The sequence below is a fragment of the Eumetopias jubatus genome, unplaced genomic scaffold (genome assembly GCF_037043125.1).
Source record: "Eumetopias jubatus isolate StellerSeaLion01/CBP00866 unplaced genomic scaffold, mEumJub1_p1.0 scaffold_13, whole genome shotgun sequence".
Taxonomy (NCBI): domain Eukaryota; kingdom Metazoa; phylum Chordata; class Mammalia; order Carnivora; family Otariidae; genus Eumetopias; species Eumetopias jubatus.
Window position 1 is genome coordinate 53,391,930 of NW_028274819.1, and position 22,561 is coordinate 53,414,490.

At 44.2% G+C, this 22,561-nt stretch overlaps 1 protein-coding gene across 4 annotated transcripts in view; it reads right to left on the reverse strand.

Annotated features, from left to right (window-relative positions):
* STIM1 (stromal interaction molecule 1) overlaps positions 1-22,561 on the reverse strand; it is a 190,557-nt gene that overhangs the window by 89,413 nt on the left and 78,583 nt on the right. Inside the window, exon 1 of one of the 4 annotated variants that reach the window (XM_088017882.1) lies at positions 16,080-16,154. The exons of the other annotated variants lie outside the window; for them this stretch is intronic. The gene's annotated coding sequence lies outside the window, so the exon portion shown is untranslated. Of the gene's footprint in view, positions 1-16,079; positions 16,155-22,561 lie in introns of those variants that run through there. 4 annotated transcript variants of the gene reach the window in all.

Here is a 22,561-nt window from a genome sequence, read left to right on the forward strand (position 1 = left end):
TTCACCTCATTCATTTTCAAGAAAAGATCTGCCAAATAATTAGTTTGAGTAACTATACTTTATCTGTCAGTTATTCTTTCAAATAAAAACAGTGTTCCCTGGGGCATCTCAGTGGCTCAGTTAGTTAAGTGTCTACCTTCGGCTCAGGTCATGATCTCAGGGTCCTGGGATCGAGCCCCACATCGGGCTCCCTGCTCAGTGGGGAGCGTGCTTCTCCCTCTCCTCCCTGTTCATGCTCTGTCTCGCTATCTCTATCTCTATCAAATAAATAAATAAAATCATTTTAAAAAATAGTGGTCCCTGAAGAAAGGAGGTAGTTCAACTTGCAACTCGATGGCACAAACACTTTCTTGAAATAAACATCAAACTTCTATCTGCAGCAAAAGTGCCTTATGCATATTTCCTGTTTCATCATACAGAACACTAAAGAGACATGTATTCATGTGATACAATTTAATAGAATTCATACATTTTTAGTTATATATTTTTTAAAAAATTCTTTTTTAAACAGAGCGCATGGAGGTGAGGAAAACAGTGACCACTGGCACAGTTTTGTGGCACTGCTTTGACTCCTGATAAGGAACCAACAGTTTTACCTAACTGCTTTCGTGCCATCAGTGCAAATGTAGACACGGTGAAAAAAAGCAAATAACATCTTAGCATTATTATTAAAATGTCTTTGACTTTTTGGACCCCTGAAAAGATCTTGGTGACCCCCAATGGTCTGCAGACCACACTTTGTTAATCACTGGCAGGCAAAACCACAGTCTTTCCCTCATGTCCCAATCTCCTCTTTCTCCAGGCAGAGCTAATCACCGACTGCTCTATGCTCCAAAGGACTTTATACATAACTCTGTTATATTAATTCTCATGCTCTGAGTTGTTCGCATGCCACATCCAGAAATGGGCAAGGACTAGGTTTGACTCACTCTATCCCCCAGGGCCTAGTATGGCCCCATCACGAACATCCACCATCAAGGAGGAAATCAGGAAATGCTGGCTGAATGAATGAATGCGTGCATGAATGGATTCATAACAAACTGTATCTCCCCCAAGGACAAGAGAATTCCTGAGTACAAGCGACCAACTCCCCCCCCCCCCACCAATATCCACCGTCCACCTGATGCCTCTTCTCTTTCAGCCAGTTTCTCCTCACTGAGCAGTAATTCATCCCCCCTGAGACCACATATCTGCAGGCGTGCAAAGCAGAGCCCCTGCAGCTGAGCCTGACCATGGATTGTCTGGTGTGAGACACAAGCCCAGAGGGAAAGAAGTGAGAAAAACAGCAGTCAAGGAAGAAGGTACAGATGAGGAATAGAGAAAGGCCCTGGTCAAACTGTTCCTTACCACTTGTCTGGCACCTGAACGGAATCTGGAAATTGCTGAATTTTGCCAGCAGGAGTGTCATCTGTTGCGAATCATTTCTCCACTTCACCTCCCACCTGACAAAGCGGGACCAGGAAGCTCTGCAGGAACTCTTGATGGGAGCAAAATCCACCCTTACCCTTAGAAAGGGCTCAAAAGACTGTTAAGAAAGAGCACCAGCCCTGGGAAGACTCAGATTCGACCAAGGACCCTGATATCCCAGAGATAAAACAGCACAGAACCTAGAATGAGGCTGAGGCTGGGGGTCTGGGGAGGGGAATGGGGTGGGAGGAAGAAGTACCATCTAAACAAAAATGTAAAGAATGAGAAGGGGGGGGTGCCTGGGTGGCTCAGTTGTTAAGCATCTGCCTTCGGCTCAGATCATGATCCCAGGGTCCTGGGATCGAGCCCCGCATTGGGCTCCCTGCTCAGTGGGGAAGCCTGCTTCTCCCTCTCCCACTCCCCCTGCTTGTGTTCCCTCTCTTGCTGTGTCTCTCTCTGTCAAATAAATAAATAAAATCTTGAAAGAAAGAAAGAAAGAAAGAGAGAGAGAGAAAGAAAGAAAGAAAGAGAAAGAAAGAAAGAAAGAAAGAAAGAGAAAGAAAGAGAAGGGGAACTGGTTTGGGACCTGGAACTGGCAAAAAAAGGGCCCCCTTGGAACACAGCACATAGTAGGTCTAGCCACAGAGGAAAGAGGAGTCAGCTCCCTGGGGCTGAGTGAAATCCAGCCTCCTGAGGGATGTTCTTGCCCCTGTTAGAACATCATGTCCTCATATCCAAGCAGAGGCCCAGCTCTCCTCAGCAGGGGGGCAGGAATTCAGAAGAGCTTTCCTTATGGACAAAGTTGGCACTGGTTTCAGCTACCCAAGCAGCACTGAAACAAAAGACTTCCCATATCTCCCCCCAAGGAGAACACATCAAAAAATAACCCATACAACACCAAGAGTGAACCCTAAGGGAAACTATGAATTTTGGGTGATTAGGATGTATCCATGTGGGCTCATCCTTGGCAAAAAAATGTACCACTCTGGTAAGTAACATTGGTAATGGGGTTGGCTAAGCATGTGTGGAGGCAGAGACTGTGTGGGAAATCTCTGTACCTCCCTCTGAATTTTGTTGTAAACCTAAAACTGCTCTTAAAAAAAAAAAAAAAGCATAGTCTACCATATGTGTGTGATCAGTAAACGTTTTTATAATTCTTGCTAGCATACTTTAAAAAAAATATTATATATGTTTATTATAATGCAAGATAACTATATTTTCACTCTAACCTGTGATCTGAATACTCCAGTAACAAGTTTTTTAATTCATATGAAATATAATTAAAGAAAGCCCTCAGTGGAAAAGAAAAAATTCACAGCCTTGACAATGTATAGGGCTTCAATGTGCAACATACTGAGAGATACACCTCTGATTTCCATGAGCATTCCTGACTTTGTACCTCTTCTGGCCTTACTTCAGTCGGCTTACAACTGCAGTTATTTGAGGGTATCTGAGGGCAGAGCTCATGTCTTTTTCATTTTTTCATAGCACCTACTACCACCTCACACATGATACACTTACTTGTTGATTTGCTTAGTGCCCATCTCCCTCCAACAGAAGTAAGGCTCACAAGAGCAGTGACTTTTTTGTTCCCTGCAGTAACCCCAGGGACTCAGACAGTGCTTGGCACACAGGAGGTATTCAATATAGATCTGCTAAATGAATGAACAAATCTTTCTTTTCCTGAGTGTGCAAAGAAAATGTCTCCTCCAGACCTGACTTTTAAATGTTGAAGTTTTAAAGAATCTGCGTTCGGTCCAAGGCTCTCTTCTCTTCATACTACTCTCTCCCCTCACAGCTTTGATTACCATTTAAAGAAATCACTAGTCATTGCCAACTCCCCCAAAAAGCAAAATGATGTTTCTGCTGCAAGTTTCACTTGTGACCCTCAGAAACCCACAAAAGCCAACTACCTAAGTATCTCCACACAAGGATGTCTGACAGGAACACAAACGCATCATGTCTAAATCTAAACGTGTTAGTTTTCCCCAAACTTTCTACTTCTTCAGTTGCTTGTGTCAAAAACCTTCACATCTCACTCTCCCTCACTCCCCACTTCTAAACAAGCACCGATCCTAGTTCAAGACTCAACTATTCCAAATCCTCCTCCCCTCACAGGGAGATATTCTGAATACTTAATGAACCATCAGCAGGAACACTGCCCATAGGCAATGCAAGTGCATACCAGCTGATTGATTATCTGTCCAAGTGAACTCCCTACTCAAAACCCTTCAAGGGGCGCCTGGGTGGCTCAGTCGTTAAGTGTCTGCCTTCTGCTCAGGTCATGATCCCAGGGTTCTGGGATCAAGCCCCTCGTCGGGCTCCCTGCTCAGTAGAGAGCCTGCTTCTCCCTCTGCCTCTGCTGCTCCCCCTGCTTGCTCTCTCTCTCTCTCTGACAAATAAATAAATAAAATCTTAAAAAAAAAAAAAACCTTCAAAAGCTTTTCATTACTCTTAAGATGAAGTTAAAATTTCTTAAAGTGGCCTGCAAGGCCCAGAAGGATTTGTCACCTGCCACCTTTCTGGTCTCATGTCCAGCAACTCCCGTAGCTTTGTGCTATCCTTTGAGGCTCCAAGTTTCTCCCCTCCTTTCCACATATAGCATGTTGGTTCTCAACTCCAGCTGCATATTAGACTCACTTAGGGAGCACTGATGTCGCTGATGCCCAAGCCCCATCCCAGACCAGTTAAATCGGTATCTCTATGGGTGAGACCTAGGTATGGGTTTGGTTTGATGGGGGGTTTTGCTTTTTTGTTTTTCCTTGAGACGTAACATACATACAGCGAAGTGTATAAATAAACATATAGATCAACCAACTTTTACATGCGTATATATCTAAGTAACTACCACCAAAATTAAGAAATAAAACATTCCCAACACTCTAGGAAGACTTCCTCCCTCTTGCCCCTTTCCAATCAATACTACCACGACCACGATCTCACCCCACCCCATAATAGTAACTACTCTTCTGACTTTTATCACCATACATGAGTTTTGCCTTTTCTTGACATTTATAAAAATAGAGCATGGATATTTCTTAAGACAGAATTGTATACAATAAAATGTCTCCATTTTAAGTGTACAGTTCAGTGTGTTTGACAAACATATGCACCTGTATAACCACCACCCCAATCGAGATATAGAACATTTCCATCACCCCAAAATGTTCCCACTTGGTACTTCACTGCCAAACCTCATCTGCCACCCCACATAACCACTGATCTGATTTCTATCATTATAAATTAGTTTTGCTTGCTCTAGGACTTCAAAGAAATATCACCAGTATGTACTCTTTTGTGTCTGGTGGCTTTTGCTCAGCATTCAAAAGCTTCAACCGTGTTGTCACATGAATCAGTTTTCTCCATGTTATCACTGAGTAACATTCCACTGAATGAAGAGACCAAAATTTGTTTATCCATCCACAAGTTTTTAGCTATCACAAATAAAGTGCTATGAACATTCATGTACAAGTCTTTGTGTGGACATGTTTTCATTTTTCTTGAGTGAAAATGAATTTTTCATCCTGAGTTCCAGTAGAAGTGGAACCTCTGGGTTATATGACAGATTTGTTTAGTATGTTTAACTTCTTTTTTTTACGACTTTTATTTCTCTATTTGAGAGAGAGAGCACATGGGGGGGGGGGGAGTCAGAGGGAGAAGCAGACTCCCCCCGCTGCGAGGCTCCGATCCCGGGACTCCAGGATCATGACCTGAGCCGCAGGCAGATGCTTCACCGACCGAGCCACCCAGGCGCCCCTTTAGTATGTTTAACTTTTGAAGCGCCAAGATGTTTTCCAAAGTAGTTGTATCGCTTGGTACTCTCCCCAGGAAGAACGAGTATGAAGCACCAGCCCAGCTGCTTCATATACTCTCTTATACCTGGTGATGCTAATGTGCAACCCAGGGTGAGAATAACCTAGAATTCCTATTTACCCAAAGGATACACAAATACAGATTCGAAGGTATTTTTATAAAATATATAAATGTTTATAGCAGCATTATCAACAATAGCCAAACTATGGAAAGAGCCCAAGTGTCCATCAACTGGTGAGTGGATAAAGAAGATGTGATATATGATGGGGGAGCAGAAGGCAAGCTGAGGACAAAGCACAAGCTGACACCCCACAACACCCCCCGCCCAGCTGGGATATGTGTGACATTCCTCAGGTACTCTCGGCTGCCCTAAAGCTAAGGGAAGGGAAAACAAATGGGTAACTGACATAGATCACAGTCCTGCAGGACAAGCGTCTCCATCAGTTTACAGATGTCTTAGTGATTTACAAGGAAAAAGCATTCTCATCAATAGCCTAACTTTCAGAAACCCATAGACTCGATTTCCGGGAGCCCTAACATCACTCTCTCCTCCACAGTGCTGGAGAAAACAAAGGTAGAGGGAATGTAAATAAAATAAAATTTCCTTATAACCGGCAGCCCATTGACAAATACTGGAGGCAGGCAGAGTATGACATTCTTCCGGAAAGTCCCAACTGTCTTAAAGTTAATGCCTTACTAGAAGGAAAAACCATCTTAACTTGACAATAGCCAGGCCTCCAGCATCCTGTGAGTCTTCTTTAGCATATGAAAGTTCTTTTGGACACCCCTTTGCCCCTACCTCCCCCCACTCCCAAGTATATAATCAGCCACCCCTCACAACCCCAGGGCAGCAGCTCTTTCTGCCCACGGGTCCTGTCCCTGCGCTTGAATAAAATCACCTTTTTTGCACCAAAGATGCCTCAAGAATTCTTTCTTGGCCATTGACTCTGGAGCTCACCAACATTCCAAAACTACATCAGTATATACACACACAATGGAATATTACTCGGCCAGCAAAAAGAATGAACTCTTGCCATTCACAAAGACGTGGATGGATCTAGAGAGTATTATGCTAAGGGAAACAAGTCCATCAGAGAAAGACAAATACCATATGATTTCACTCATATGTGGAATTTGAAAAACAAAACAGATGAACATATGGGAGGGGTTTGGGGGGGAACAAACCATAAAAGACTCTTAAAGATAGAACAAACCGAGGGTTGATGGAGGGAGGTGGGTGGGGGATGGGTCAGATGGTGATGGGCATTAAGGAGAGCACTTGTTGTGTTGAGCACTAGGTGTTGTACGTAAGTGATGAATCACTGAATTCTACTCCTGAAACCAATATTGCTCTGTAAGTTAACTAACTTGAATTTAAATAAAAATTTGAAGGAAAAGAAAAAAAGAATAACCTAGAATTCCTTTTGTACGGAAGCCTCCTCATTCTTTCTTGATCTGCAGACTCTGATTCATACTGTTGGTCTGAACTTAAACACTTTTCCTTCAAAGAATCTTCCTTGATCAACTTCCCTGCCAAACTGGTTTAGGCCCACATTATACATTCTCTAAAGCACCCTATATTTTTTATTGATAACCCTTTTCACAATTATAATTATTTGTGTGATAATTTGCTTAATATCTTTCTTCTCCACTAACCTGTAAGTTCCACAGTGGCAGGAACCATGGCTGCCTTCAGGGCTGAATCCTGGCTTCGAGCCAACACCCAGCACCTAGCAAAGTCCCTAGCACAATAGCTGGGCTCCAGTGAATATTCACTGAGTGAACAAATGAATGCCCACAAGAACTCAGTTGATGAAAGAGCAAGTTGACACAGAGATGAACAGACGTAGTCCTTGCCCACAGAAAGTACAAGACTGAGCACAGTATATGAATCACAAAGACACAAAATAGAATACGGTCAAACACAAGAGACCAGAGCACCGGGAGATACCACCATCTGAACAGGAAGAAGACAGCAGGAGTAGAAGGAAGGGAGGGCATCCCAGAATAGGAAGCCCCAGAGCAAGGAGCACAGCATCTCACCCAGATTCATTTGTAAAAGAACCCAAAGTCAAAGGGTACTTTTTACCATCTTGCAAAAATTCTTGGCATACCATGGGAGTAATGGATGTTGAGATCTCCACTGTACTCTGACTCTTAGCGGCAGAGTTAGAAGGGCTTTGGAGGCAGCAAGGACCACCACCCACCTTAAAACTGGAGGAGGAGACTGGGGCTATGAAAGGGGAGGTTGGTCAGCAAAATAGTGGCAGAACCAGATTAGAAGTCTCACTAACTTCCTATGCCATGTCCTGTGGCAAGGCTATCTGGTGGGGAGCTCCAGATGAGTCTGTGCAAGAGGGCTCCCTAGAACTACTAACCCTGGGCACCTGGGTGGCTCAGTTGGTTAAGCGACTGCCTTCGGCTCAGGTCATGATCCTGGAGTCCCAGGATCGAGTCTTGCATTGGGCTCCCTGCTCAGCAGGGAGTCTGCTTCTCCCTCTGACCCTCCACCCTCTCGTGCTCTCTCTCAAATAAATAAATAAAATCTTTAAAAAAAAAAGAAGAAGAAGAAGAAGAACTACTAACCCTTACTCTCCAAGACCCACAAATAGGGACAAGTTCCAATACGTTCTGCTCAGCTACCGAGGGCCAACACAGAAGTCCTAACTGGTCTTGTACCATTCCCCAAGCAGGGTAACATAGCATTCTTGGTTTTGCCCTAACTTCTTTAGTGTCCAACACTAACTAGAGACCGCTTCCTTATTAAGACTTAGAAACAAAGTTAAAAAGACACTAGGGAAGGAATACTGAATCCCTAGTACACTCTGCGGGGAGAAACAAAAAGAGCAAAAGAATATGCTTCTGTTTAATCATATGGAACATAATCATCTGCTAGGACGAGACGAATTCTTCAGCCCTCTCTCCACCCAGCCAGCCCCTCGTGTCCCATTTCTACCTTCATCCTCTCTGTATTCTTTTCTTCAAATATTGGTTTCACAAGAAGCTTCCTTCCCAAAGAAGGTGGCTGATCCCTAAAATTAGTCCCCACCAAGCAGGCCAGGACCTCAGGAACCCAGGCTTCTGGTGCAGGGGCCTTCTAGCTGTTCTGACTCCCCTCCTCCCACGTCTCCTGCAGGGCTTTGGACTCAGACTGTTAAGGGGGTGGACCAATCTGCCTGCCCTTTAATTTTTAGAACCTTTCTGACTAAATTAAAAGTTTCTGAGCCCCTGGTGGCGCCTGGGTGGCTCAGTCGTTAAGCGTCTGCCTTCGGCTCAGGTCATGATCCCAGCGTCCTGGGATTGAGCCCCGCATCGGGCTCCCTGCTCAGCGGGAAGCCTGCTTCTCCCTCTCCCACTCCCCCTGCTTATTGTCCCTCTCTCGCTGTGTCTCTCTCTGTCAAATAAATAAACAAAATCTTTAAAAAAAAAAAAAAAAAAGTTTCTGAGCCCCAGTTCAGGATTCACATGCTACCACTTCAATGCTGATTTCTGACTTTCAAACACCTAATTGCTGACATTGAGCTAGTTAGCCAAACTAACCAAAGGCACCAGGAATGTGAAAAGAAGTAAGATACACTTCTCGGGCCTCCAGGGTCCCCCCACCCCTGCCCCTCAATGATTAAAATACATACTGAATTACAGAAGTGGTAGTTGCAGGTCTTTAAATTTCAACCTTCCTATACTCTGAGGGCTCCTAAGGATTTTATTTGAAAAATCAGTAAAGTCCTTGGAAAAACAGTCAAGCCCTGTGTTAGTCACTCACTTGTCAGTTGTCTATTCTCTGCTTTACCTGTGAGTCTTATCTTCCCAACTACAGATGAGTCTGATTTTTCTGGTGTTCCCCTGTGTCTGGCAGAGCCCCGGGCAACACAAGACCTGGTCTAGGACAACTGAAAGCTGCTTATTGGTTTTGAGATTTGCTTTCTCAGCTTTGGGGTCCCACATACCACAGGTCTTTACATTCTGAAGGTATCTGTGCTAAGAAGCATGACAGCCCCAGAGAAATTAAATCAACACACACTTGTTCAAAAGTTGCCCCAAATTCTCTGACCTGGCACCTGACCCAAACATTCCTGCATCCCGGCCAGCACTTGTCAGGGTCTGAGATAGCCAAAAAAATAATTACAAACAACTCAAAACAGATTTTTGCTGGGAAAAGTTTTGTACAAGTGCTGGGATGGGCCCCCAAGAACTTGCCCAGATAAGGACGTTGCACAGTGCCCAGGGGAGGTGTCCAACCCATTTAGTGGACCCTCTAGGATTACACCCTTCTGGTTCAGAAGTGGACCTGGCTCCCAACAATCAGTCCTGATCACAGTGGCCCCAAGAGCACAGTGATAAATGCCTGGGTGAGCCAGGCACACCACTACGTGGGGTGAAACCAATGTGGATGCCAGGTTTCCTCGCAGCAGGAGGTCATCCTCCAGCCGCCCCAGGCCCACTGCTGGCTGGCCTACCAGAGAACACATTCCTGGGCTCCCAAAGAGACCAGACCCAGGAAAGAGCTTCTCACCATCTTCCTGCCCCACATAAGCCTCCACTCAAACTATACGAAGGAGATAACTGGCCCCCTTTCTTCTTTTCTTGAGAGAAGATAACCAAGAACATCTACTGAAAAACCTTGCAGTCAGGATGATCATTCCAAAAACTGGGTTTGCAGCCTTTCCTCACAGGATGGCGATGGCAGTTCTCAGCTATGGTAATGGCATCTCCCCAGAAGGGGGACTGACTATCCAGAACAAGCCCAGGCTCCCCAGCCCTGCTCCCACATGCAAATGAGCCTGATGTGATTTCTGAGGAAAAGCCTCTATGGCCAAGCAGGCTCCAGCTCACAGAGAACTGAGTGCAGGTCTCCATGTACTTTGCCTGGGTTACTACGGTTTCCTCAGTGATCTCCCTGTCTCTGCTCATTTCTCTCAAACTCATTCTCTACTAAAGCAGTTAGTATAATTTTTCTAAAATTCAAATCTGACCACACTACTCTCCTGAATAAAATCCTTCACAGGTTCACATTAAAAAATCTGCACACAGGGGCGCCTGCGTGGCTCAGTGAGTTAAGCGTCTCTTCATTTTGGCTCAGGTTGAGATCTCAGGGTTGTGAGATCGAGCCCTGCATCCGGATCCGTGCTCAGTGGGGAGTCTGCTTGAGATTCTCTCTCTCCCTCTCCCCCTCCCCCTGCTTGCACACGCTCGCTCGCTCTCTCTCTCTCTCAAATAAATAAATAAATCTTTAAAAAAAAAAAACAAACAGTATACAAATGTTCGTGTAAACTTTATGTGTAATAGCCCAAACTGGGATCAGTCCATGTGTCTTTCAACAGGTGAATGGTTATATACATTATACACAATGGAGTACTACTCAGCAATACAAAGGAATGAAGTCATGATACATACAATCACTTAGATGATTTTCCAGGGTATTATGGCTGAACAAAAAAGCCAATTCCAGAAAGTTACAAACTCTATGACTCCAATTATACAACATTTTCGAAAGGTCAAAACTTTAGAAACAGAGGACAGAGGGGTTAGGAACAGGGAAGAGGTGGGAGAGAAAGGTGTGGTTATAAAGGGGTAACATGGAGGTTACTTATGGTGTTGGAATACAATTTACACACACACATACACACAACCAGTACAAATAAAACTGAGGAAATCTAAACAAGATTGGCAGGTTGTGTTAACATCAATATTCTGGTTATAATATTATTCTACAGTCTGTCAAAATGTTACTGTGGGGAAAACTGTGAAGTTTCCCAATGATCTCACTGTATTATTTTTTTTCAACTGTGTGTCAATCTACAATTATCTCAATAAATATTCTAATTTAAAGAAAAAAGTCCTTTGCAGAGCCCCCAAACACCTACAACAGTAATTCCTAACTTTTTTTCAGTGAGGAATTCCAAAAGCTCCATATAATAATAGTTATACTTTTTTGGGCACCTGGGTGGCTCAGTTGGTTAAGCGTCTGCCTTCAGCTCAGGTCATGATCCCAGGGTCCTGGGATCGAGCCCCATGCCGGGCTCTCTGCTCAGCAGACAGTCTGCTTCTCGCTCTCGCTCTCGCTCTCTCTCTCTCAAATAAATAAAATCTTTAAAAATAACAATAGTTATACTTTTAGTATCTACAGATTGAAAAATAATTGGGAAAATAATATGAATTCATGAAACACCCTTCAAGGACCCCCTTCAGTTTCAAATCCTCAAGTTGGAAACCACTGGCCTGTATACTGAATATAATGTAGCAAAGGATACAGGCTCTTCAAGCAGTGGCCCCTAGCAGGTCCTCTAGCCTTATCCCATACCACTCAACTCACACATACCTCACACTCCTACCACACTAAACTACTTTCAGTTCCATAAATACGCAAGACTCACTTTGTGGCTTTGTACATGATGTTCCCTCTGCCTACAATATCCTTGCCCCATTTTACACCTGACTAATTCCTACTCAAGTTTCAAGATTCTACTCAGGCTTTTTCTAATTCCTCTAGGAAGTATTCTCTACACTGACTCCTTGGGTTATATTAGGAGCCCCTCTTCTGTGCCCTCATGGCCCCTGTGCTTCTCTCTATCACAACTTAGACCAACGAACCTCTGTATGCCTCCATTTCATTACCTATAAAATAAGAAGAAAACAGTATCTACCTCATACAGTTTTAGGAATGAAATGAGTTAATACATATAAAGTACTTCAAATAGAGCATGGCACACAGTAAGCATTCAATTACTACCAAGTTGTTTTTATTGTCATCGTCTGTCTAACCATTACACTGGAAGATCCAAGCAGGAACAATACTTGCATCCATCTCTGGTCTGGCCTACAGTAGGTGCTTGGTAAATAACTGGGAAAAGAATTAAGGGATCTAAGGCTGGTGGTGTAAGGAGGTTGAATCTAAGTCAGTGGTAGAACCGGAGATCTAGAGAATTGAGAAGTACTGCTAAGAGCAAGAGGTAAGTACAGTAGGAGCCAGGAATAAGATAGTCATCTCTCAAAGATAAGCACAAAACGACTCTTACAGATTACTAAGAACTTGGGTGAAGAAACATAAATGAGAACTGCTAAATTATACATATCTTCTGAACTAGCTGAAGCCATACTCAATTATTATGCAGAGCTCTTTTGATTTGTCATTATAATCTGTTAATTTTGAGCTGAAAAAGCTGTTTCACCTTTTGGAGGCACTGTTTCTTCAGCTGTAAAATGTGACATAATAACGTAATTTCCTAAGTATTTAAGATTATGAAAGCAAACTACCCAGCCCATTGGTTAAAGTAAAACTAGTTTGTTCTGAATAAATGTTATGTCATCCCCTTGCCTTCAAATTTTCTTTCTCTTAAAAAATGTAAAAAGAAAAAGGGTAAGTCCCTTGGATAATAACAGCCTAGATGGAGAGAGGGAAGAGACGAATGTGAAGGGGACCTATACAAAGCACTAGGACTTGGGGAAGGGTAGATGGGTACCTAAAATTACTCTCCCCCCCAACTCCTCGTGGTCAGAACTTGCTGGCCCTTCAAGGCTCAGGGAAAGTCCTATTCCCACCAGCCTTCTTTAACCATTCCAGGCCCTATGAGTCTCCCCTCTGAGGCCACGGCACTGAGCCCAGCCTGGTTCAGGCACCACCTCACGAGGTCACTTCCAATCATAATTGGACTCTGTCCCCAGCTGACCTGTTAGCTCCTCGGCAGTGGGACCTGAGTGTCCTCCTGCTATCTCCACAAGAACAGAATTAAGTACCTTGTTACTGTCTAAGGGAGAAAGGGGGGGATGAACAAGTCAAGAACTATGTTGGGACTTGTACCTACATTGTCTCTTTTACAAATCTGTAAAGTCAGTATTTTGATTATCCCTAATATAAGATGAGGAAACTGAGGCCCAGATATGCTAAGTGACTTGCTCAAGTCATATAAATAGTAAAAGAAAGGCTGGAACTGGGATACTGTCCATCTCCAGAGTCTCGATAAGAAGAAATGCATACTGGGCGCCTGGGTGGCTCAGTTGGTTAAGTGACTGCCTTCGGCTCAGGTCATGATCCTGGAGTCCCGGGATTGAGCCCGCATCGGGCTCCCTGCTCAGCGAGGAGCCTGCTTCTCCCTCTAACCCTCCCCCCCTCTCATGTACTCTCATTCTCGCTCTCTCAAATAAATAAATAAATCTTTAAAAAAAAAAAAGAGGATAAATGCATACTGGTTACCAAATATATAGCTGATTTGTTGGGCAATTTGGTCACACCAGCTCCGCACCTCAACTCTTCTCTGCTGCCAGTCTGGGCCTGAGATAGCTATTTGACTTCTTTTCTTCCTCTTATTTTGTCCCAAACGCAAAGGGAGCTACCCTGGGTCCCTTCCACAGTGGTGTATGTGGAAGAAACAGGCTAAAAAGAGGGCCATGCCAGGGGAATAGAAGGGAGGCAAGTATTAATATCCTACAATAGCAGAGCTAGTTAAACCCTCTTGTTTTACAGATAAGGACACTTAACTCTGAGAAGGCAGGTAACTTGCCTAAGGTGACACAGGTGAGTGGAGACTGAAACCTTGTCCCCCAAACTCCCAAACTGGTGCTCATTTTGGTCTACCCGGCACAAGGCCATGGAGAACTAGAGTATGGCCTGTCAGGCTTGTCACTGAGCAAAAAACCCAAATGCTGTAAACACAGGAAATGGGCTGGGATGAGGTTCAGAAGGAGCAGCAACTTTTGCCAAGTTAGAAGTGTTGAAGGGTTTCCTGTCCACAGCTGTTAACTGTCACAGAAATGCTCCAGAAAGCAATATAAGGTAGAAAGGGGAAAAAAAAGAGAGAGAGAGAGAGAGAGAGAGAGAGAATGAGGAGAAAATATTTAGGCCCAGAAGTGACTTTATAAATTATTCAGCCCAACCTACTTAATTTTACAGATGAAGAAGCTAAGACTCCCCAAAAAAAGAAAAATGACTTGTCCAAACTCACACTCCAAATTTAAGGACCCTTAGAAACCACTTACTCGGTTCAAATCCTTCATTTTAGGGATGAGAAGCCTGAGACCCAGAGAGGGAAAGAGCCTTGCCCAAGGTCACAGGGCTAGAGAGGCGAATCGAGACTGGCACTGAGCTCTCTTCTACCTCACAGACCTGTGTGGTTAGAGGGAGCCCCCTGAAGTGACTTACCTCAGACACAGCTATGTTGACCATGGAGAGAGTACAACAGGTCAGGAAACCAAAAATAAGCAGGATATATACCAACTAATGAAGAATAACAAGGACCAAACACAGCAAGCTTATAAGAGTCCAGACAAAAGTGCTCTGGCTGCTTAAGACACTTTGGAGAACTAAGAGGCAGAAAAATATTCGAGCTATTCCAGGAACAGAATCCAAGGAAGAACGAGTGGGGCAGGCAAATAGAAAAGGCCGGAACTGCTAAGGGAAATCCCAAGGTTCTGCTTCCTTCTTCCGTCCTAGAGGTAAATATCCAGAACACACCACCTCAGAAGCAACTCTGGGTTCAGCAGGCCACTCTGGGGGCATACTGTATAGTAACTAGCCGATTACTGGGCCCCCACATACCATTGCTGGCAGGTATAGAGGGAAATTACATTTCCGTGACGCCTGGAATTTCACAGAGATTCACTTCTCATGCCAGCCCTGAGACACAAGGATTATGACTCTCACTGAACGGATAAAGGAAACTAGGGCTTAGGGAAGACAAGTCTCTTGGTCCGGCATCAAGTTATTACTGTATATGGCAGATCCAGTGTTCAAACTTAAACTCTCTTTCAAGAAATGTTCAATAAGTGCCTGCTTTTCCAACCCTGTCCTAAGGGCTGGGGATACACTGAGGAAACAAACATGGCCCCTGGCCTATAGGAATTCCAAGCAGGGAATTGTGAATGCTTACTGGGTCACCCACATTACATAGGACGCGTGGCTATCTAGAGGCTGGAAAGAACAGAAAGGCCAGAGGAACCCGAGCACTGAGAGCTGGGCTACAATAGTGGATTCCTCCAGAGACAGGGGGACTCTGGTGAGAAAAGATGGGAGGCTGACCAGCATCACTGTACTTTTCTCCTACTCTGGTCAGAGCTTTCTCATTCAACATGTCCCCAGGCCTCACTACAGTTAAGGCAGTCTGGCAGGGCAGAGGCTCTTCATCCTGCTTGACAAATGAAGGAAATGAGACCAACAGCAGTGGTTCGTCCTAGGTGGCACAGTGAGCTGGTGGCAGAAAAAGTCAAGCCTCTTGGCTTCTGTTCTTTCTACTATAGCTGCTCCGACTCTGGACCACAAAAGGGGAAATGAAATCTACGACGGGATTGAGGGAGAGTTAAAACCTCTAGATTTCTCTAGCCATCCTCTTTTCATCTCACCATGACTCCCAACCCCACTCCCCCGTCCACCCCTCATCATCCTCACAGAGTTCTTAACTTGGCTTCCATATACCCTCATTCCCTCCCTTGGTGCCTCAAAGTCAGGGATTTCATCAGGGAGTTAATCAACCACAAAGTCTTGGCCACCATCAGACACCACGTCCTCAGGGAAACATTCCCCTCCACCAGCTCATCCTCAGCATTCAGATCTTTAAATGGCAATCAAAGAAGAGAGGAATGCTGAAAAATGGAAAGGCCAGGGGGAAACACCCTAGCAGGGGAGAACATTTCACACGATCTGAAGTCTGCACAGAAGACATCCAATTTGTCCCAGTCTGAGGTCCACCTGCCAAATCAACCCAGTTGGGGGCTTGAATTCCCGATAAGAAGGAAAAGTACTAAAAACCTACCATTAACTTATTCATTCATCCATTCTTCGTTATTGATGTTTATTCTGTATACAACTTATGTTAGGTGCTAGAGCCACACAATAAAAAAAAAAAAACCTCTGCCTTCAAAAAGCTTACCTTTTAGTTTGTGCTTCTGGTTGTAGAGGAAGCCATTTTTTGACTAATTCATTTGTTTCTATCACTTATGTTGAACCTTGCGTGTATGTGACCAATTTGTTTTCTTCAAGTCTTTGTAATGTGACTGTGGGAGATAATGGAAAGGAGGAAAGCTGTGTTTGTTCTCTGCTATATTTTTCCATCTAGTCAGGAAGTTTTGTGGGGTTTTTTAGAACCCTGAGTTGGCCTGTGGCTCTTTTGGTAAAAGGTGCATTCAGCAGTAAATAATCTTTTTCTTTTTTTTCTTTTTTTTTTTTTTATTACAGCATAATAGCTTTACCAGGGGGAAGAAAAGCTTACCTTCTAGTGAAGAAAACAGGGAATCAGGATACAAGGAAAGAGCTACAGTTAAAGGATATACCAACTTCTGTGGAAGCAAGGTGACTAATTCTCTTGTAAAAGTCAGGGAAAGGCTTCCCAGAGAAAATGCCATTGGCTTAGTCTTAGGGAATATGAAACATCTGGATTCTAGAATGCCAACCCTACATAGCCAGGGCTGGAGAGGTCTCTAAAGGCAGACTAAAGACTCCCAGGTTCCTAGCAGAAAAGTTGATGTGGGATAAAAGAAATACACTATAGCCCTTGTTGCTTCAAAAATATTATACCTCTGGGGTATCTGCTCCAGGGAAAACCATCAAACTCTGTAATACACCTAGCTCCACTCTGCACTCACACAGACCCAAAGCACTGAGCATAAGCTTGAGGGAGACTTCTCTATCTTGTGCATGCACACTTCTGCTGCTTTCCTTGCAAACTGGCTCCCAGCAGCCTGAGCCACCTTACCTCACAAAAAGCTCTGCTGGTGGAGACCACCATTAATGGTCTTAAGACTTAAAACTTGGGGCACCCGGGTGGCTCAGTTGGTTAAGCGTCTGCCTTCAGCTCAGGTCATGATCCCAGGGTCCTGGGATCGAGTCCCACATCGGGCTCCTTGCTCAGCGGGGAGTCTGCTTCTCCTTCTCCCTCTCCCTACCTCATGCTCTCTCTCAGATAAATAAATAAAATCCTAAATTAAAAAAAAAAAAGACTTAAAGCTTAAAAGCCAGCTAAAATGAGAAATGGTCCAGTTCAAATGAAAACCTCTAGTGGTTTAACTTTGAGCTGGTCAAGATGAAGACAAAAATCCTTTAATGCAGCACAAATACAGAGCAAAGCAAATAGGTCATAACAAACCACAGTTCATTTAGTGGAAGCAGAAAATCCAACAGTCCCTGCCACCTTACCCACCCATCACCAAACCCATGTTCCAGCCAGGCCCAGCCAAGGCACAAAGCACAAGCAGCACTGGAAGGAAGGGTGAGGGGGAAGGTCCTCAGGCACTTTCTGGAAGCACTATCCCAATGGAAGAGGGTAGCTTCCTATCCCCCACCCCAACTGCATAGAACACCAGCCCAGGCTGACCCTAGTGGGACTTGCAAATCAGCAAAGAAGCTGGTGAGGTGCCACCCAAGCACCACAGGCCACTCTTCCCAGGAAATCAGAGCTACTTTTGCAGCCCACGTGATGAGATCGCTGTGTGCAGTCTAGATGTTATACACGGCCATTGCAAGGAGCGCTGTTCTGCAGAACTCACCGGAATAGAGAAACTGGGTTCAAGTCTCACTGGTAACTTGATCATCCACTAAACCCATTCTCATCTCCATGCACATCCCCCCACCGCCCCCATCAAATCCTGCCCTGCTGTCAAGCCCAGTGCACATACTGCTTACTCTGAGGGGAACGTTTGGCTCCCCAGTGGTCCTCAATGACCGCTCTATTTTATTCGAACAACATTTATCCACTCAAACAGTATGCAGCGATGCTCCTCCTATGGCAGTACTGTCTGCTTGGCAGTGCTGCACTCCCCTCCCTGGAACTCAAGTTCTTTGACAAGGCTGACCAAGACCTACACTTGTACTGCCTAACCCTCGCAGGAATTACCTCCAGATGCAACAAATGTCCTATACTAGACGATTCAACAGGAACACACCTCAACTCAAGAGCCCACTGCCAACTGCCCCCCTCAGTTCGTCTTGCCCCTTCTTATCAGATCTTGTTTCCTACCACTTCATGCAGGCCTCACCTCGCTCACCATGTTGATGACCCTGTTCCCTCTAGCAGAGGCCTTCAAACGGCAGACATCAGTTGACTGACATTCCTCAGTTAATGGATCAGCTCTTTTTTAAATTAATTTATTTATTTCAGAGAGAGAGAGAGAAAGCACAAGCAGGAGTAGGAGCAGAGGGAGAGAGAGAATCCTCAAGCAGACTCCCTGCCGAACACAGGGCCCAACCCAGGGTTTGATCCCAGGACCCCAAGACGATGACCTGAGCCAAAATCAATAGTCAGACTCTTAACCGACTGAGCCACCCAGGCGCCTCGAACTTATTTCTTTAACTGTTAGAGTTCATCACTAAGGGCATACACTTTTTATAAAAGTTTTGTGTCATTTAAATTATTATTATAGCAGCTAACATTTATGTAGCACTATGTGTCAGGCACTATTCTAAGCACTTCATATCTATCTCATTCACCCTCATGAAAACCCTACAAGGTATCAATACGATCAATTCCATTTTCCCAATCCAGAAACGAAGGCCTGGAGAAGTAAACTAAGTGGTAGCATTTAGAGACAAGCAGTCTGGCTCTAGAGTCCAAGCTCTTAACTACTACACTATGCTGCAGAGTATAATAAGGACCTTTATATACATATAGACACATGTGTACAGGGCTTAAATACACCTCCCATAATACACTTCTTCTAAATTAAGTCCAAACTTCTGTCTCTTTAGCTTTACTCTGCACTGCTTTTCCCATGTGCCCCCCCACTCCCACCAGACTGACACACTCACAAGGCCTGCCCTTTCATTCCTGGCTTGCCATCCTCCCTCCTTGCTTCCCCCAAATCCTAATCAACCTTTCAGGCTTAGCTCCTCTAGGAAAGCTCCTAGAAAAACGGAGGGGAGGGAGGGAGGGGATCACCACTGGTTTAAGGCCTACCATGCATCAGTCACTATGCTGGTGCTTTGAACACATCACCTCACGTAATCCTCACACCCCTGTGAGGCTGCTATCACTATACCCATTTTTACAGATAAGGAAAAAGTAGTTCAGGGATTTAACCTGTCAACAAGCCACAGTTCTAAAGCACACACTCTTTTCACCATACCTTCTAAGCCCTTTATGACCTACTCCCCACATTTAAATGTTTACACATATACTACTTAACTTTGCGTTTTATTTAAAATTGTCTCAAACTATTTTCCTGCTTATGCATGTGTCTATCTCTCCAACTGGACTCTAAGCCCCTCACCCCAAGGGCTTCCTCTAAATCCCTAACACATGGCTAGGTACACAGTGACTGCAGAGTTTTACTGAATCAAATAGGTTTGGGCTCAGTTAGATCTATTGTGCTCTGGGTAAAGCTGCTAAACATCTGCATCTTAACCATATGTAACTATTGGTTAATTTCTTCTAGAGCTAAGAAAAAAGTTCTCTTAACCAAGAAAATCATATAGTGCAGTCTATGAGTCACTCTTGTCGGCAATATGAAGATCCCAGAAAACAAGGAACAAAAAAAGAACCACGGTGGGTGGAATGTTTTTTCCCATCCCACTCTGTAGGGAACACAATTGGGCTGATGTTCTCTAAAGAGTGCACACAGCTTCAGCTACAGAATGAGGGAATCCCAAAGGGAAATTCAGCAAAAACCAGCCAATCCTTCAGATGCTCACAGGAAGCCCCTGGAGGGTTCGGAATAATGCGGTAGCAAATACTGGCCAAGGACAGACAGAATCTAAGCTTCATTTATTCAACAAATAGTTCCTTTTTTTTTTAAGATTTATTTGTTGGGATGCCTGGGTGGCTCAGTCGGTTAAGTGTCTGCCTTCGGCTCAGGTCATGATCCCGGGGTCCTAGGATCGAGCCCCACGTTGGGCTCCCCACTCAGCGGGGGGCCTGCTTCTCCCTCTCCTGCCTGCTTCTTCCCCCTACTTGTGTTCGTGCTCTCTCTCCATCAAACAAATAAATAAATAAAAATAAAAGGATTTATTTGTTTATTTGAGAGAGAGAGCATGTGCTTGAGCAGAGGGGGGAGGGGTTGTTGGCCTGGCAGGGAAGAGGGAGAGACAGAATCTCAAGTAGACTCCCCAGTGAGCGTAGAGCCCAACATGGGGCTCGATCTCATGACCCCGAGGTCATGACCTGAGCTGAAAACAAGGGTCAGATGCTTAACCCACAGAGCCAGCCAGGTGTCCCTTAACAAATAGTTCTTGACGGCACTAAGGATACCAGTCAATCTAGTGTGTAATCTAGACAGGCAAACTACTTAACTTCTCTGGACCTCAGTTTATTCACCTCTAAAAAGAGCTTAGTAAGCACTTTTTTGCCCATATCACGAAGTGTTGAGAGGGTCAAATGAGAAAGGACAGATCAACATCATGGACAAAGAATAAGGCTATTTTTTTTTAATCGCGGTCAGACATATAACATAAGGGGCTGTATTTCATACTGTATTTCTCTGGCCTAAGGGGAGAGCTGTGGTTGGGAGAAATGTGGAAATGAGATCAGTGGTAACCTCAACTGCATCATAGTTACCCACTTTCCTGACCCCCTGTTGGGCCTGTAAGATTTCTAGGAGTCACAGCACAAAGTCAGTTCTAGAATTTTCAGGATTGAAACCCTAGAAGAATCACAAAATCTCAGAGCTATAAGGCCCTTTAGAGGCCAACTTATTCTAACTCATACTCATTACTCATCTTGCTTCCAGCCCATCACCAGATAATCGGGATGGCACTGCTTCTGTGTATATATCCTCTGGGTGCAGAGATCAAGCAACATTATATAAGCCAGATTATCTAGTTTCAATAACTATGTTTATTTTCCTATTGCTATCCCTGAGTCTTTAGAAAATTCTTGTCTAAATATTCTATGCAGGGCTCAGTTATATGGTAATAAAGAAAAGTTCCCGTGCCCAACTTGGATCCAAACATAAAAGGAGAGCAGTACCTTGCTGAAGCTAGTATGATATAGTGGAGGTAATTAGTGAGAGTCCCCCCCATGGAGGAAAGGGTTTTAAAATCCAGGTTTAGATGACATGGTCCAGTTGCCCATTCTCACATCTTCTGATGTTAACCTTACTCATTCTGGATGGTGGGTGGTCTTATAAGAAATCCAGCATTTCCTCACAATGGCTCTAGGCAGCTAGTCTGTTTAACAGTTGTAATGTCAAAGCACTCAGATCTCTGGGTGGCCCACTCCAATGGTAGGAATTTCTAGTAGTTTGAAAAATCCTCCTTGTACAGCAGGGGACCAGATTAAAAATAATTCAAACTACTTCAGTTATGGAAACTGCCATTTTAAAGTTGTCAGCCCCCTCTGCCTTAGAAACATCAAGTCACCTTGGAGCAGACCCTTGTTCTTGAGGGAGTCCCCTTTTAACCATATAAATATAAAACAAGGAAGCACACATTCCCTAGGGGAAAGGAAACAGCATGATCTTTTGTGATTTGGCAAAGACTGTTCCCAATACCCCTTAGAAAGTGAATACAAATGAATGAACACACATATGTGCAGGATCCAAAACCCTTCCAGGACAAAAGACTGAAATCTTCACCCCTTTCTTTTGAGGTTCAATGCTATTATCATTTCCCTAACAGACTCAGATCCTAATCAAGTTAAAGGTAGAAAGGAACATTAAGAGCCTACAGTAAGTGCTCACACAGAGGAAACAAAGTCTGAATGGGTGTTTCAAGCTCAATACTATAACCAAAATGACTGTAGAAGAAGGCTGGTTCTGGAACTGAAATGTGGCTAAATCTAGAAATACTTCTAGACCCTGCCAACTGGTGATTGTAGGGGTTCCCTCCTCCAATGAATGAGTTTATACATATATGAACTGAGGAGCATTCACTCTGAGAGCTCAAGCATAGTGGAGCCGAGGCCAAATGTGAAACTGAAGGGTGCTGTCATCCTCCCTCAAAGAACCACTGCACCATGTGTAGAACCAAGTCCTCGTGGCTACGCTAAGTAAGGAAAGAGTACACTGTGAGAGCCATTCTTAAAAGCCACACTGTGTGCCAATGACAGAAGCTGAAAATGGGGCCCACTAACAGACCAATAAGATTCTCTAGTTCTCTCTTGGGAACTAAGCCTGACTCCTTTGGACCAAATAAGCCTATGAAGTTCTTAAATACTTCAGAAAGAGAAAGAGGAAAGGCCCCAGGAGGGACGTACTAAACTTCAGATAATTTCATCCTCATTCAAGAGATCAATCTTACTACTGAAAAAAGATCTGACCTTATTTGTACTCCAAGCTGATGACAAGCTGATGAGGTATGTCATATCCACTGTACCTCAATTTTTCCAAAATATGCTTATACTGTCCCACCCACAGGGCTCTCTAATTATGCCTTCTGAAGCCACAGAGAAAAACAGGTTGATGCTCTCATCCAAAGAATGGCCTT